Genomic DNA, 14629 nt, shown 5'->3' with positions numbered 1-14629 from the left:
AATGATATCTTGCCCCGAGAACATTGACTTCCCGCATGTTTTGTTTTCTTTTCACAGGAGCTGCCGATATAAAGGCCTGGCTGGGGAGAAATCCCGAGCCACCTGTGACATCAAGATCAAGATCAAGATCAAACAGCCGTGGCTGCCCCCAATGACACCCTGGAGGACAGGGGAGTCAAGGCAACAGCCGTGGCTGCCCCCAAGGAGGACCATGTGGAGAGAGAGGTTCGGACTGCTGAGACCCCCAAGGAAAGACCAGACCAAGCGACAGAAACAGCAAGGCCTCGACGAACAACAGAAATGAAGGTGAAGAGGGCCCCCATCCGCATCATAGGAGACAGTATGATGAAGAATGCTCACTGGCACGTTAAATGCAACATGGACGGCAGTGGCTGCATCATCATGAGTGGTGCTCAGATGAGGAACATCAAGAAAAGAGTGCAGCATGATGCGGCCGACTTGAAAGACGGACTGCTGATCGTCCAGGGTGGTGGGAACGCCCTGGAGTACGTCGGACAGGAAGACACAGTGAAGGACGTAGTAGACTCTGTGAAGGCAGTGGAAGGAAAAGGAATGAAGGTTGCAGTTGTGGGAATTATGAGACGCCCAAGGGAAGGACCACAGTACGAGCGACGGCGCCGATCTACCAACAAGAGGATCCAAGAAGAAATGATGAAGATGAAGATTGAATGGACGCGAGGGAAGAAGGGCGACGTCAGCTTCATCGACATGGATGGAGTCCTGAGGGAAGACGCAGCGTTCGACGTGGTTGGCGTGCACCTGGGCAGCAACGGGAACAGAAGGATGGGGGAGCGCCTGCGTGAATGGGTGCGGATGAAGTCGCTGTATGCAGTGGAGACAGTATGAACGGCTATAAATGACCTAACACGGAGGAGTGGATACACAACCCAATCAAGTGAAGGCATGAAGATTGGATGTTTGAATGTGAGAGGCTGGGGCGTGGGCAAACTTGAGGGCATGAGTAAGGAACTGGATGAATGGAAATATGATATAATAGGCTTGACTGAGACACACCTGAGAGGCGATGTGCAGACTGAGGGGAGTGAGTATGTGATGATTGGGAAGGGGCGAAAGAAACAGGAGACTATGGGAGGAGGCGTAGCCTTCCTCCACCGCAAGAATGAGAATCTGAAGGTGGAAGTGCTGGATGTAGGTAACAGTGCTAGCAGTGAAGATGTATTGGCCGTGAGTGTGGAATGCAAGAATAAGAAGGGCAGACTAGAAAGAGTAGTAATGGTTGTTGTGTATATGACTGTAGAGGGTGAAAGCGCAGTAAGGGAAAACAGGGGAAAGTACAATATTCTTAGAAAAGTTGTGAGGGAGCTTGCAGGAGAGAGAGTGATTAATTGTTATGGGTGATATGAATGCACATACAGGTATGTTAGGTGAACGTATATAAATCGGAATGGAGAAATGCTAGCTGAGTTTGTAAGTGAAATGGACTTAGAGAACCTGAATGAAACTCTGGCTGAGGGACGTGTGACCTGGAGTGCAAGAAATCAGGAGTCTGCGATTGATTATGTACTGGTAAATGGGAGAATGCGTGAATGTGTGTCTCGCATGTGGATAGATGAAGAGGGAATGATTGATATTGTGTCTGATCATAATATGTTGACCGTGGAGTGCGGGCTGAACGGTAGAAATGAAATGAAAGAAAAGGACAGAAAGAAGTGGAGACTGAGAGATGTAGGGTGGGAAAATTTTCAGGTAGATTTGAGTGAAAGAAATTGGGAGCCAGGTAGTTTGCCCAGCAAACATCGAAAGTCCGGGCCGATACCGGCAAATAACGGAACTATGGCATAAAGGATTTTGTTTATCGGGCCAATATAAGGCCGATATAAATATTCTGCAATCGGGCCATAAGAGGCAAATGTACATCGGGCCAGTACTAAATAGCCTACATTATGCCTTTTGTTGTAGTTCGAGGATTTTATTTATCGGGCCAATATAAGGCCGATATAAATATTCTGCAATCAGGCCATAAGAAGCAAATGTACATCGGGCCAGTACTAAATAGCCTACATTATGCCTTTGTGTTGTAGTTCGAGTAGTGGACCGGTATATATATATATATATATATATATATATATATATATATATATATATATATATATATATATATATATATATATATATATATATATATATATATCAGGCCCACCTGGAAGAAGCCTTGGGCCGACCATCAGGCCCACCAGGAAGATGCCTACCGGTGTAGCAGGAAATTTTTCCCCCCTGACTGAAATTCCCCCAGGGAAAATTAGCCTAGGTTAGATTTCCCCCCGGGAAAAGCAGCCCGGGCTGTTCTTCCCCCGGGGGGAATTTCAGACCGAAGATTTTTTTCCCCCTATAGGCCATTTCTCCCCCCTTACACAGCAACTATTTTAATGAGTTACATAATCAACGGTAAGTTTGACAAAATAATAGGAATTTTTTCTACATCAGAATCATATTAGTTTATGTAGTCTGGTAATTTAGTGGTACTTGTGTAGCACTAATAATGTGTTGAATTTATATGGCAGAGTACTCACCGATAGTATGTAGGCAGCACATCATAATATTAAACCATATCATCCGTCATGTTCCGTAGTTACTGATACTATTTCATTATTGTCTACGTTGGAGTCAAAAGCAGTTTCAGATAGAACAATGGTGATGCCTCATTATACTTGTCATAATCAGATTATCAGGATCATGGTAAAAAAGAAGTCTTTATTGGAGGGCTAGATAAAAGTACTTAAAAGCAATTAAAAATAACGGATTTTGAGGAGTGTTCATTCATTTTATCCTTTGTCTTTTTGATTGTGGGATTGGATTACACTTAAGACAACTCCATGAGGCCTTATAGTTTTGTGTTGTTCCAAGGCAGGCAGTGTGGTACCATTCAAAACATGGTTCGCACTCGACCACTTCGCGTCCATCTGCCGTAATTCCTGTACATTCTTGACATAGCCATGCCCCAGGAATGTCGTCCTCCTTTGCCTTAAGTGTTGCATGAAGCGTTGTAATTGCATCTTCATCCATATATTTGTAAACACATTTAAGTGTTTGTCTTCTCATGACAAGCATGCCAGGAAGCTTCTCTGGTTTTGTCTCTATTTCATCTTCTGTGACTTATTTTCCTTCTGCTTCCACCCTTCTGACAGCTTTCTCATCTGCAAACATGAGTAAAATTACTTTCTCTTCTGCTGGAATATGTAGGACTCCCGTTTGTTCAGGATATTGCTGCTGCTCATTCACAGATGCGTTGCACGGTTCTGCTCCAGTGATGTCATCTTCTTGCCTTAAACCGTTCGTGTCATTTTGTTTGTACACCTTTAAATTCACTATGTGGTACAAGTTTTTTAGCTCTTTATTTGATGCAACGTTTTTCAGTTTTGCGCGTCCTTTGCTTACAAGAGAAACAACTTCATACGGGCCTATGTATTTTGCTTCTAGTTTTCCTCCCATTCGGTGATTATTTTTGTTGTTTCTTAATAGTACTAATGAGCCCTCAACTATTTCATTGTATTTAGATGTATGTCTTGCATCATAGTTCTTCTTTTGTCTGTTTTGAGCTTTAGCAATATTCATAGTGATTTTTTCATCAGCTGCCTTTTTTTCTGACAACACTCTCTCTGTTAGCTCTTTAAGCCTCTGCTGTCGTTACCCTAGTTCCTGCCGCCTCATATGACTCAGTATCTAGATAGACTGGAAGCACGGGCTTTCTCCTAAACATTGCAGTGAAAGGAGTAACACCAGTGCTGGCGTGGACCGAAGTACGATATCCGAATAGGATTCTCTTTATGTGCAAATCCCAATCGTTCTGTTTTCATTAACACATTGGATAAGAGCTCTTTCGAGGTTTGATTAAATCTCTCCTGCAATCCATTTGTTTGTGGATGATAGGCTGAAGCAATTCTTTGATCTATCTGTAACTTGGCACATATGATATCATTCAGTTCGTTGACAAATTCTCTCCCTTGGTCGGTGATCAAGGTTTCTATACAGCCAAATTCACATATGGTGTCTAAAAAGAACTGTGCAACTTCTGCTGTAGATTTGTGTTTTAAAGATGAAGCAACTGGAAATTTCGTAAAGTAGTCGGTCATTGCTACAACGTAACAGTGTCCTCTCTCTGTCTGGGGCAAGGGTCCGATCAAGTCCATTCCAACCATGGAGGTATTATGGGAGGAGCCGCCATGACGTCACGAACGCGAAGCCAACGCGCTATTGGTCCGCTGTCTCCCCACCCCCCTTAGACTCAAAACATATATCAGCTGATCCAGTAGACGCATTGAAAGTGCATACAATCCCTGCCTTTTCTGAGTGTAGGTAGGAACAACCCCTCACATAACTATTGCTTAATGACACTTTCATAAGCAGGTCTGGGTGCGAGAGGATTTAGGGTCTGAGTGAGCTCCTGATCTCCGTCCAAGGGCACAATGCATTCATGCTAGAAATCGAGCAAATAGGGTACTGGGATTTATTTGAAGGAGCCAATAGAAGGAGCAATAGAAGCGCCGAAGTCTTCCTCAAACTATATTTAGTATTAGTTAGACCTCATCTTGACTATGTGGTTTAGTTCTGGTCACCTGGATATCAAAGTGTTAGAATCGGTGCAGAGGAGGATAACGAAGATGATTCAGAGGTTGAGAAACTTGCCATACGAGGAAAGACTCAAACAGTTAAACTTGCATTCTCTAGAAAGGCGAAGGGTGCGTGGAGACATGATCGAGGTTTATAAATGGATGAAGGGCTTTAAGGATAATTATAAGGTTTTGTTGGTAAGAGAACCGGGTAGGACACGAAGTAATGGGTTTAAACTGGATAAATTCAGATTCAACAGGGACATAGGCAAAAATTGGTTTACTAACAGAGTGGTTGGTGGATGAGTGGAACAGGTTTGCAGTCACGTGCTGATTGCCAATACAGTTGTCACATTAATAAATAGATTAGATAAATTCATGGACAGCGATATTAGGTGGGGTTAGATACACGGGAGCTTAGATTCAAAGGAGCTGCCTTGTACAGGCCTACCGACCTCTTGCAGACTCCTACGTTCTTATGTTCATATGTTCATATGGCTGCACGAAAAGGGAACGTAGTGGTTCTACATCATTTCACAGGTGAGTTGAGAACTGTATAATCAGATAGGGCTACATATGATAGAAATCTGCAGTTCTGTTGTACACTGACATTGAGATTACCAGGTGGCTGCCAGGGTACCTGTCCTCGACCAGGCTGAGCTGTATGCCATACTTGAGGCTCGCCACACTGTAGCAGCTTTCCGCAAAGATGTATACTTGTTTGTTGATAGCCAGGCTGCATTACATGAACCTGTGTCCTCCTCCCCTACAGACTGTGATCTTGTGACTAAGTGCCTGACTGCCCTCCGTGCCCTTGAGGCCGCAGGTGCCACGTACGGTCCACTTCACCTGGGTGCCCTTCCATCCAGCACAATGAAAAGGCAGACTGCCTTGCTCGACGTGCCCTTCAGGATGACACAGTGGACCCTGACACTGACTATACGCTTAGCTATGTTAAGAATATAATTAGGGATTATTTCCATAATAACATTGCTATCCAACTCAGACACTGCTGTGACAATGGTAGCACCAGCAGCCTCCATTATGCAAGTGTCTCCCACCACTGTTTACCCCTATGGGCGACACAGTGCACCTCAGGATGTGGTAGCAATGCGTCTTAGGCTAGGCTATAGGTACTACTGGGAGGTTATTAACTCCCCCTGTGTCTGCTGCACGCTGTGTGCCAGGCCGAGGGACACACACTGCAACACTGTCATGGAATGCCGGGGCCCTTTCATTGTTTTTTTTTAAGCCACGGGACTGCCTTGACCTTAAATTGATAATAGATCTACATTAAATATATAGGAAAATTTTATGTACTTTTCATAACTCAAGCCATCAATTCTTTTTTTAATTTTTCGTCTAGATGCAAAAACAAGTGGTAAATTCCCTTAGTTCCGCCCAGGAGATCGCAATGTTTTGGGTCTATCTGCCGATTGTAAGCTCCGCCCACAGACTCTGAAAGCTCCGCCCACTGGCTTCACTCGCCTGTATGGGGACGGCGCGGGAAGGCGCCTCCTGTTATAATACCTCCATGATTCCAACCTGAGACCAAACTTTTTCAGGAACAGACGCTGGATGTAACTCTGGAGCTTGCATTGCATTACTTGCTCTCTGGCACTTGTCACATTTAAAAACATAATCACTAACAAGTTCTTCGATGCCCTTAAAATAATAGTTAGCAGTAATTTTTCCAATTGTCTTATCCCTTCCCATATGTGCACCACCAAACCCTTCATGACAACCTTGGATAACTCGGCTCACTTCCGTTTTCATCAACACTTGACGTAACTGAACTTCATTATTTATTTTTCGTTTATGCATTAAATATCCATCTTTAACACAAAAGGGTTCGCACTTTTTTCTAATATCACGCTTTTCGTCTTTGTTTAGTCCATCAGGATACTTCCCGCTATCCAGATATTGGTAGTATGTGTGGTAAGTGAGCTCCTCCATATTCTGACGCAGCTGTTTCCACTGCCACTGCTCGGACAACTGTGAGGCATGTTGGCGCCAAGACTAGAAGGAAAACAGCTAAAAAGAGAGCGATTGTGAGAGCCCTAGTTATGGTAGTTTTGTCGTGATGATAATTATCCTGTGTGGCAGGCTGTAGTTGCTACACGTCGCCATAGCCATACGCTTATAACAGCAGTGGGGTTGGGGGAATCTTGGCCCAGAGGGGGAAATATTATCCTGGGACAAAATTCCCCCAGGGGGATATATATCCTGGGCCATATTTCCCCCGGGGGGAATTTCGGACAGGGGGAAAAACAGACCATTACACCGGTACCGGTACCGGTACCCGAAGGAGTTTTTTTTTCTTAATGACTTCTGATGAAATTCCCAAATAAATTTCCTGTAAAGAAAACTCTCTCTCTCTCCTTCAACTTAATATCAACTAGAGTAGAAATGCAACGTTTAGGGGCCTTCTGATTAATGTAAAATCACTTAGGTTTAAGGACAGACCACCTAGTCTGGACCATGGGGTCTGTGTGGTCTGATTTTCTATGTAAATCTATGTAAATCTCTCTCTCTCTCTCTCTCTCTCTCTCTCTCTCTCTCTCTCTCTCTCTCTCTCTCTCTCTCTGAATGAAGTGAATATTTATTTTTTCGAAAAAAAAAATAGCATGTATAGTTATTATGGATGTACTCGATCATAGTTTAATAAGAATAACAATATGTATTAGCGTTTTCTAAAGACTCGTGGGACTCACTAACTTTTAACCCAAGACTTCGTTTTCTTTTTACTTGCCACTGTTAAATTCGTATGACTCGTTAACTTTTAGAGAGAGAGAGAGAGAGAGAGAGAGAGAGAGAGAGAGAGAGAGAGAGAGAGAGAGAGAGAGAGAGAGAGAGAGAGAGAGAGAGAGAGAGAGAGAGAGAGATCATATTTATCCAATAAAGCATTAACGAAAAAAGAGTTTGAATCCCTTGGCGAGAGTTTTTGGCTATAAAGAATTGTATGATGGATTATATAAGATGATTAAATATTGGAGGTGTAGTAGGCGAGAGAGAGAGAGAGAGAGAGAGATCACCACTTAGTAAGTGGATATCTCGGTGATATGGGTAGTGGGTATTCGATCATAGTCTAATAACAATAACAATATTTATTAGCAACCTAAAAAGAAAAGGAATCGGACATGAAGAATTATCCAGTAATTTCAATAAATAAATAAAATAATAAAATAATGGAAACGGGAGCTGTGATGGAAACGGAAAGCAGGACAAAATGGTGGGAACTTGGGGAGACGGTCAGCGGGGCAGTGACTCAGCGTCTACACACAGGGCCCATACCACATGGAGGCGGGCGAGCGCCGAGCGTCACAAAGATCCTAACGGTACCGGTACTAGCGGCAATGCGCAGTGCCGAGTGATCATTAAGCTTCACGGAACCCAAGTGATCATGAGGCTTCGCGGTACCAGGTACCGGTACCTGGTACCGGTACCCGGTATCGGTACCTGATACCGCGAAGCCTCATGATCACTTGGGTTCCGGGAAGCTTAATGATCACTCGGCACTGCACATTGCCGCTAGTACCGGTACCGTTAGGATCTTAGGGCCGTACTTTAAAACCATCCGCCAAGGTCGGCGAATGCCTGGCGAAGTTACGCTTGGCGATCGTGTCGGTGAGGAAGGCCGTACTTTAAACACTCATTTTTCTCCAGCGGTGGCGATCGCCAGTCTCGGCGACCGAAAGTGATCGCCCGCGCTAACACTCCCAAAGCCTGCTAGATGTAGCACCGTGTCGACTAAAAAGCGCGGGAAATTTGTATGGTGCATATTCATCCTTCGCATACATTATATGCTGAGTACCCGCTTTGGATACATCAGGGTCTCCTTCGACGAAATTTATCAAAAACATGACGGTAATTATTATTTTTCGTTTCGAAATATGTAGAAAAACGAAATATGAGGAATATATACATATATATGAAAAGGGCCTCTGACCCCACACCTGGGGAAAGGAATAAGGGAAAAAGGTAGGAATCGTTCTGACGAATGATCATGAATGTGGGTGTGACATGGGTGTGGGTGGGTGGATATAAAGACAACGGCTGCCCTGAGATTAGCGCCTCACCCAGTTCTCAGTGGCCTAGGGATTAGCGAGTGAAGAAAATTTATTAAGCCCTCGAGAAAAGAATGTGTGTGTACATGTCTGTGTGTGTGTGTGTGTGTGTGTGTGTGTGTGTGTGTGTGTGTGTGTGTGTGTGTGTGTGTGTGTGTACATGTGTGTGTGTGTGTGTGTGTGTGTGTGTGTGTGTGTGTGTGTACATGTGTGTGTGTGTGTGTGTGTGTGTGTGTGTGTGTACATGTGTGTGTGTGTGTGTGTGTGTGTGTGTGTGTGTGTGTGTGTGTGTGTGTGTGTGTGTGTGTGTGTGTGTGTGTGTGTACATAATGTGTGTGTACATGTAATGGATCACGAAAAGAGGTTGGCAACAGAATACTATGCCAATCTCTCAAAAGTTCATGAAAGCCAATTGGAACTAATTGCCATTCAAAAGAGGTGTGTCAAAGAATATCACGAGAAAAACTTGGCTCGACTAAAAAATCACTAATCATTTTTTCTTCTTTTCTGAAAGACTTTCAGGATATGATTGTCGTATTAAACATCAAAATACTTTTCCAATAGATTTTATTAGTCAACCATATAAAACAGATTCCACAAAAATATAAAACTTGAAAACAAATATAACTTATTTTCCAGACTGAAAACCACATTACCTGAAGGTAGAGTAGGGTTCCACGCCTGTGTGTTTGCATGTCCTGTGTGTGTAATGGGAGTATATGCTATAGCTATGTGTGACTGTGGAGCTCAGAGCTCATTCCTGTCCAGTTGACCCTTTGAGCTTGTAGTGGGAGAGACCCATTAACTCAGCACGGGCCAGATAGTCACCCCATTTGGTATAGTGCCTGCAGCCTTTGTATTGGCTTACTCCCTCAGTTTACAAAACCCAAAAAAGATACAGACAACAGTTTACTTTTATCACTATTTGGGCAGCAAAAATTGGTCCCTGACATTTATATCATTTCATGTTATTCATTTGAAAATACATTATTTATCATGTTTGCCCTCTTCCTCTGTCCTGCATGTCTATTTTGTGCATTCTCAATGAGTCTTTCCTCTTCATTTATAATATCATTGTCATAATCTTCCATATCTTCATTCCTGTCTGCCAGTGCAATGTTGTGCAAAACAGCTGCACTGCAGATTGTGGCCATGGTTGTGTCCAGGCTTGTACGCATAGGAATGGCCAGACAATGGAATCGTCATTTCCACACTCCAAATGCTCTCTCTATTACATTACGGGTTTTAGCATGAGCCAAGTTATATCGTCCTTCATTTGGCCGTGATGGATTCCCAACAGGAGTCATAAGAAAGGGACGAAGAGGGTAGGTTGAGTCCCCTAACAAATGGCCATTGTAATCGCCAGCTTGCAACTGAGCATACAGAAAACTTTTTTTTTTTTTTTTTACAGCAAAGGAGACAGTTCAAGGGCACACAAAAAGCAAACATTAATAAAAAAAAGCCCGCTACTCACTGCTCCTAAAAAGAATCCAAAGAGGTGGCCGAAAGACAGGTCAGTTTCGGGAGGAGAGGTGTCCTGATACCCTCCTCTTGAAAGAGTTTAAGTCGTAGGCAGGAGGAAATACAGATGAAGGAAGAGTGTTCCAGAGTTTACCAGCGTGAGGGATGAAAGAGTGAAGATGCTGGTTAACTCTTACATAAGGGGTTTGGACAGTATAGGGATGAGCATGAGTAGAAAGTCGAGTGCAGCGGGGCCGCGGGAGGGGGGGAGGCATGCAGTTAGCAAGTTCAGAAGAGCAGTCAGCGTGGAAATATCGATAGAAGATAGAAAGAGAGGCAACATTGCGGCGGAATTTAAGAGGTAGAAGACTATCAGTATGAGGAGGAGAGCTGATGAGACGAAGAGCCTTAGCCTCCACTCTGTCCAGAAGAGCTGTGTGAGTGGAGCCCCCCCACACATGAGATGCATACTCCATACGAGGGCGGACAAGGCCCCTGTATATGGACAGCAACTGTGCAGGGGAGAAGAACTGGCGGAGACGGTACAGAACGCCCAGCCTCGAGGAAGCTGATTTAGTAAGAGATGAGATATGAAGTTTCCAGTTGAGATTTTGAGTTAAGGATAGACCGAGAATGTTTAGTGTTGAGGAAGGTGATAGCTGGGTGTTGTCAAAGAATAGGGGATAGTTGTTTGGAAGATTGTGTCGAGTGGATAGGTGGAGAAACTGTGTTTTTGAGGCGTTGAAGGACACCAGGTTCTTCTTGCCCCAATCGGAAATAATAGTAAGGTCTGAGGCTAAGCGTTCTGCAGCCTCCAGCCTTGAGTCGTTAAGTTCCTGAAGGGTGGGTCTTCTATTAAAAGAAGTTGAATAATGCAGAGTGGAATCATCGGCGTAGGAATGGATAGGACAGTTCGTTTTGGAAAGAAGATCATCAATGAACAACAGAAAAAGAGTGGGAGATAGGACAGAACCCTGTGGGACACCACTGTTAATAGATTTAGGGGAAGAACAGTGACCGTCCACCACGGCAGAAATAGAACGGTCAGAAACTATTAGCAAATATTCTGCTGTCGTGGACTGATCCTGGCCATCGACAAATAATATTATAAAATGTTAAGTCTGGACCACACACTGCTTGTACATTTAATGAAAAGAAGCCCTTTCTGCTTCGGTAAGTTTCTGCTTGCTGACCACCTGGACTGAGAATGGGGATGTGTGTGCAGTGTATTGCACCAATGACACCTGGGAATCCAGAGATTGCTTCAAAGTTTGTCTTGATGGACCCTAACTCATGCCTTCCAGGAAACTTTACATACCGCTGATATAAAGCAGCAATGGCACACACAGTATGTGAAGAGCATGAACTTACAAACTGCTGAGAGACATCCAGGCAATCTCCAACAGTTTGGTGCAGGTCACCAGTGGCCATCCATCTTAAGGTGATGAGGAGTTGAAGGTGAGGTGGTACAGAACATCCTATGGAAGGAGAGTAAATTGTTAAGGATAACCAAGAATAAATCCCATATCTTGCATTCCATTGTAATATATCATCTATATGTAGGGCAACAACTGCTAATGATTTTGATTAATGTATTTGATGACGTGGGGATATGGTATTTATTTGCTATTCACCACCCCCCAAAAATTAAGGTTATGTTTGAAACATTAAAATCAGCCATGACAACAGTTTCCAAAGGACTGGGTGCATGACTAGAGAATTTAAAGAATTACCACATGTTTAAATCATTATAGCGCAATGGTATATTATGTACACTAACCTCTTGCATCAGCTGCCTCTGGTAAATGTAAGTCAGCAAGTAAGGCCCTTGCGCTTTGCTTTGATATCCTGAACCTGGATGTAAATTCCTCTTCAGTCAAAGTCAGGAATAAATCCAAGCGATCCTTCACAATCCTTCTCGGCAGTCTGACCCTTTCCCCTGCAGCATCCTCGAGGACATCAAGCTCCTCAAAAACTTGTAAGGCTGCCATCATCTGAAGAATATACATTATATACAATGATGTAATGCTTATACAAACAAAGTATTATTGACTATTATATATGAATAATGATGTATGATGGAAAATGGACTTTGCTAGCAAGTAGTATTTATGTAATGTTATTCAAACAAAGTATTAGTGACTATTATGAGTTATGATGTATGATGGGACCTGTATGCCAAGAAATGAACTTTGACAGCAAGTAATATTTATGTAATATTAATGTGATATGCAACATATCATCAAGTAGTAGAACTAAATAAAGAATCAATGTAATGACAATTGGTCTTGGAATATTTATGATACAGATGCTTTGGTATTGTTTTACAAGTGCACCTGCATCACGGTGAAAGACACCTATGTGCTTTATGAAGGGGGTGTAGGGCCCCTAGTTGGTTTGAAAAAAAGTTATCACGGGGATCGAGGTTAGGTTAGTTTTAGGTTTACCAATAAAGGGCGAGTATCCTGCAGGAAATATCGATGGGTTTCACTAAATGGGAAGGGGGGGGAGGGTAGAAGAAAACTAATGGTAAGCAGATTAGTTCAAAACACACACAAAACTACACTCTCGAATATTTTCATCTGCCATAGCAAGACAGGCACACTTGTAAAATTTTAGCGATGTTTCTAGTAGTAACCCTTCATAAATTCTAGTTGGCTTACCTGGGTCTTGCTCTTGATCTAGGTTTAGGAGGGAGTGACCCCACTAGACAGTGACTACAGCCTTTATACTTGCTTGCACTCTTATGTCAATACCTGAAAATACAGGAAACAGGAAATACCTTCATCAGCTTTTGTTACATTTTGCCTATTAAATCCATCAATAATTTATAAATACACAACTGACGAATGATTCTGAATACTCATTTTGTAAATTTCATTATGAAATTATGATGAAAATAACAATTTATTAACTCATCCTGCATAAAATCAGTAATATGACTAGCCCGGGCAGGACTCAAGAATGTGGCCTTGGCACAGCTCATTATGGCTCACCTGCGGGCGTGAGACACCTTTGATGCACCTGACAGTACCGCTGCATTCATCAAAACATTCAAACAAAGCCGCAGGCTTGCATAAAATGGAAATTAACCTAATTATGTGAACGATAATACAGAGTGCACTTACCGGAGGAGGCAGGCGTCTTGAATCCTCATGGAGCGATACTACATAGTCTTGAAAAAAGATGTAAATACATCGATATTTATAAAACTTGCTTGAGTTATTGTATAAATAAATGAGTGTGTCTTTTCTAATTCGTTTAACTTCTCATGCTAATGCAGACATAGTAAAACAATTCAAATTTATGCCTTTCGCCAGCGGGAAAGGAAGCCTCCGCCTGGACTATCGTTCGGCGGCAAGTTCCATTACTATTTCGTCCTCAGCGCTGGCGAGGCTTAGCCCGGCGAAGCGTTCATTCCGTCTAATGGTACCAAATATCGGATCGCCCGGAGAACTCCAGTGCCAGGCCTGGCGAAAGGTTTTTAAAGTACGGCCCTTAGGAACAGAGAGAGGGATAGAATCCGAAAGAGGGCAAAATGGGTACTTCCAAAACTTTATTTGACAACAAAAATAACGTTACTGTGTGAAGTTTGTGGGAAATGTTTCAGTCAGAAGGATACCCTCAAATTACACACTCTTACACACACTGGTGAAAGAAAGCATGAGTGTGAAGTTTGTGGGAAATGTTTCAGTCAGAAGGGTAACCTCAAATTACACCTTGTTACACACACTGATGCAAGAAGTCATGAGTGTGAAGTTTGTGGGAAAAGATTCAAACTGAAGAGTATATTGGACATGCACCTCTTCAGACAGTCTGGTCATAAAGGGTTCAAGTGCGATGTTTGTGGGAAACGTTTCATGACTAAGGGTGAGATTGTCAGGCACATGAAGGTCCACTTCTCCTGAGGTGCTGTGCTGATTCAGTTCTGCTGTGTGTGTGAGTGCAAGTGTTTGTTGTGGTGGTGTTACAGGGCTGTGTGTAGCACAGAGAACAGAAAATATTCATCTGTTGGAACAAATGGTGACTGTGACGGCATGATCTGTTATTCACTTTCCACCCCAGGCTTCATGTGGTTGGTGGGTCCTGTGAAAGGTCTGGGCCCGTATCCTCGACAACTATTAATACTAAACTTGGTATTAACTTTCGACTTTGGTATTAACTTCACTCTCAAAGTGTATCCTCAACAACTATTAGCCTAATACCTACTCTTAACTTTGGTATTAACTTGAGAGTGCTGGCGAGGACTTCTAAACACTTAATAGTAAAGTTAATATTGAATCCCAGACCCAGACCCATATCAACATGGCCACCGGGCTTCCTCGTCCAGCCCGCCTCCGCAATTTAGAGTTTGATAGGGCGCTTTGGAACTGTATAACGATGGTGAACTTGTCAAGACATACATATTAGACCGTGCAGGAATGGAGTATGTGACTGATTTGGTGAGAAGAGCTACAATATCCAGTTCAAAGGGAGCATTTCCTCACCCCGGGGTTGAAAGTGATTTTGACT

The 14629-nt window shown here is 43.1% G+C and overlaps 1 protein-coding gene and 1 long non-coding RNA gene across 4 annotated transcripts in view; one reads left to right on the top strand and one right to left on the bottom strand.

Moving 5' to 3' along the window:
• LOC126987356 (zinc finger protein OZF-like) overlaps nucleotides 1-14629 on the top strand; it is a 148246-nt gene that overhangs the window by 79408 nt on the left and 54209 nt on the right. The window lies entirely within an intron of this gene.
• Nucleotides 11597-13342, bottom strand: LOC126987357 (uncharacterized). The gene is made up of 3 exons (XR_007740807.1): nucleotides 13246-13342; nucleotides 12781-12873; nucleotides 11597-12111 (listed from the first exon to the last, which is right to left on the bottom strand). It is a non-coding gene; the product is annotated as an uncharacterized LOC126987357 (long non-coding RNA).

The sequence above is a fragment of the Eriocheir sinensis genome, chromosome 64 (assembly GCF_024679095.1).
Source record: "Eriocheir sinensis breed Jianghai 21 chromosome 64, ASM2467909v1, whole genome shotgun sequence".
NCBI classification, from domain to species: domain Eukaryota; kingdom Metazoa; phylum Arthropoda; class Malacostraca; order Decapoda; family Varunidae; genus Eriocheir; species Eriocheir sinensis.
The sequence above is the reverse complement of the archived record's forward strand: the minus strand, read 5'-3'. Positions and strand labels throughout refer to the sequence as shown.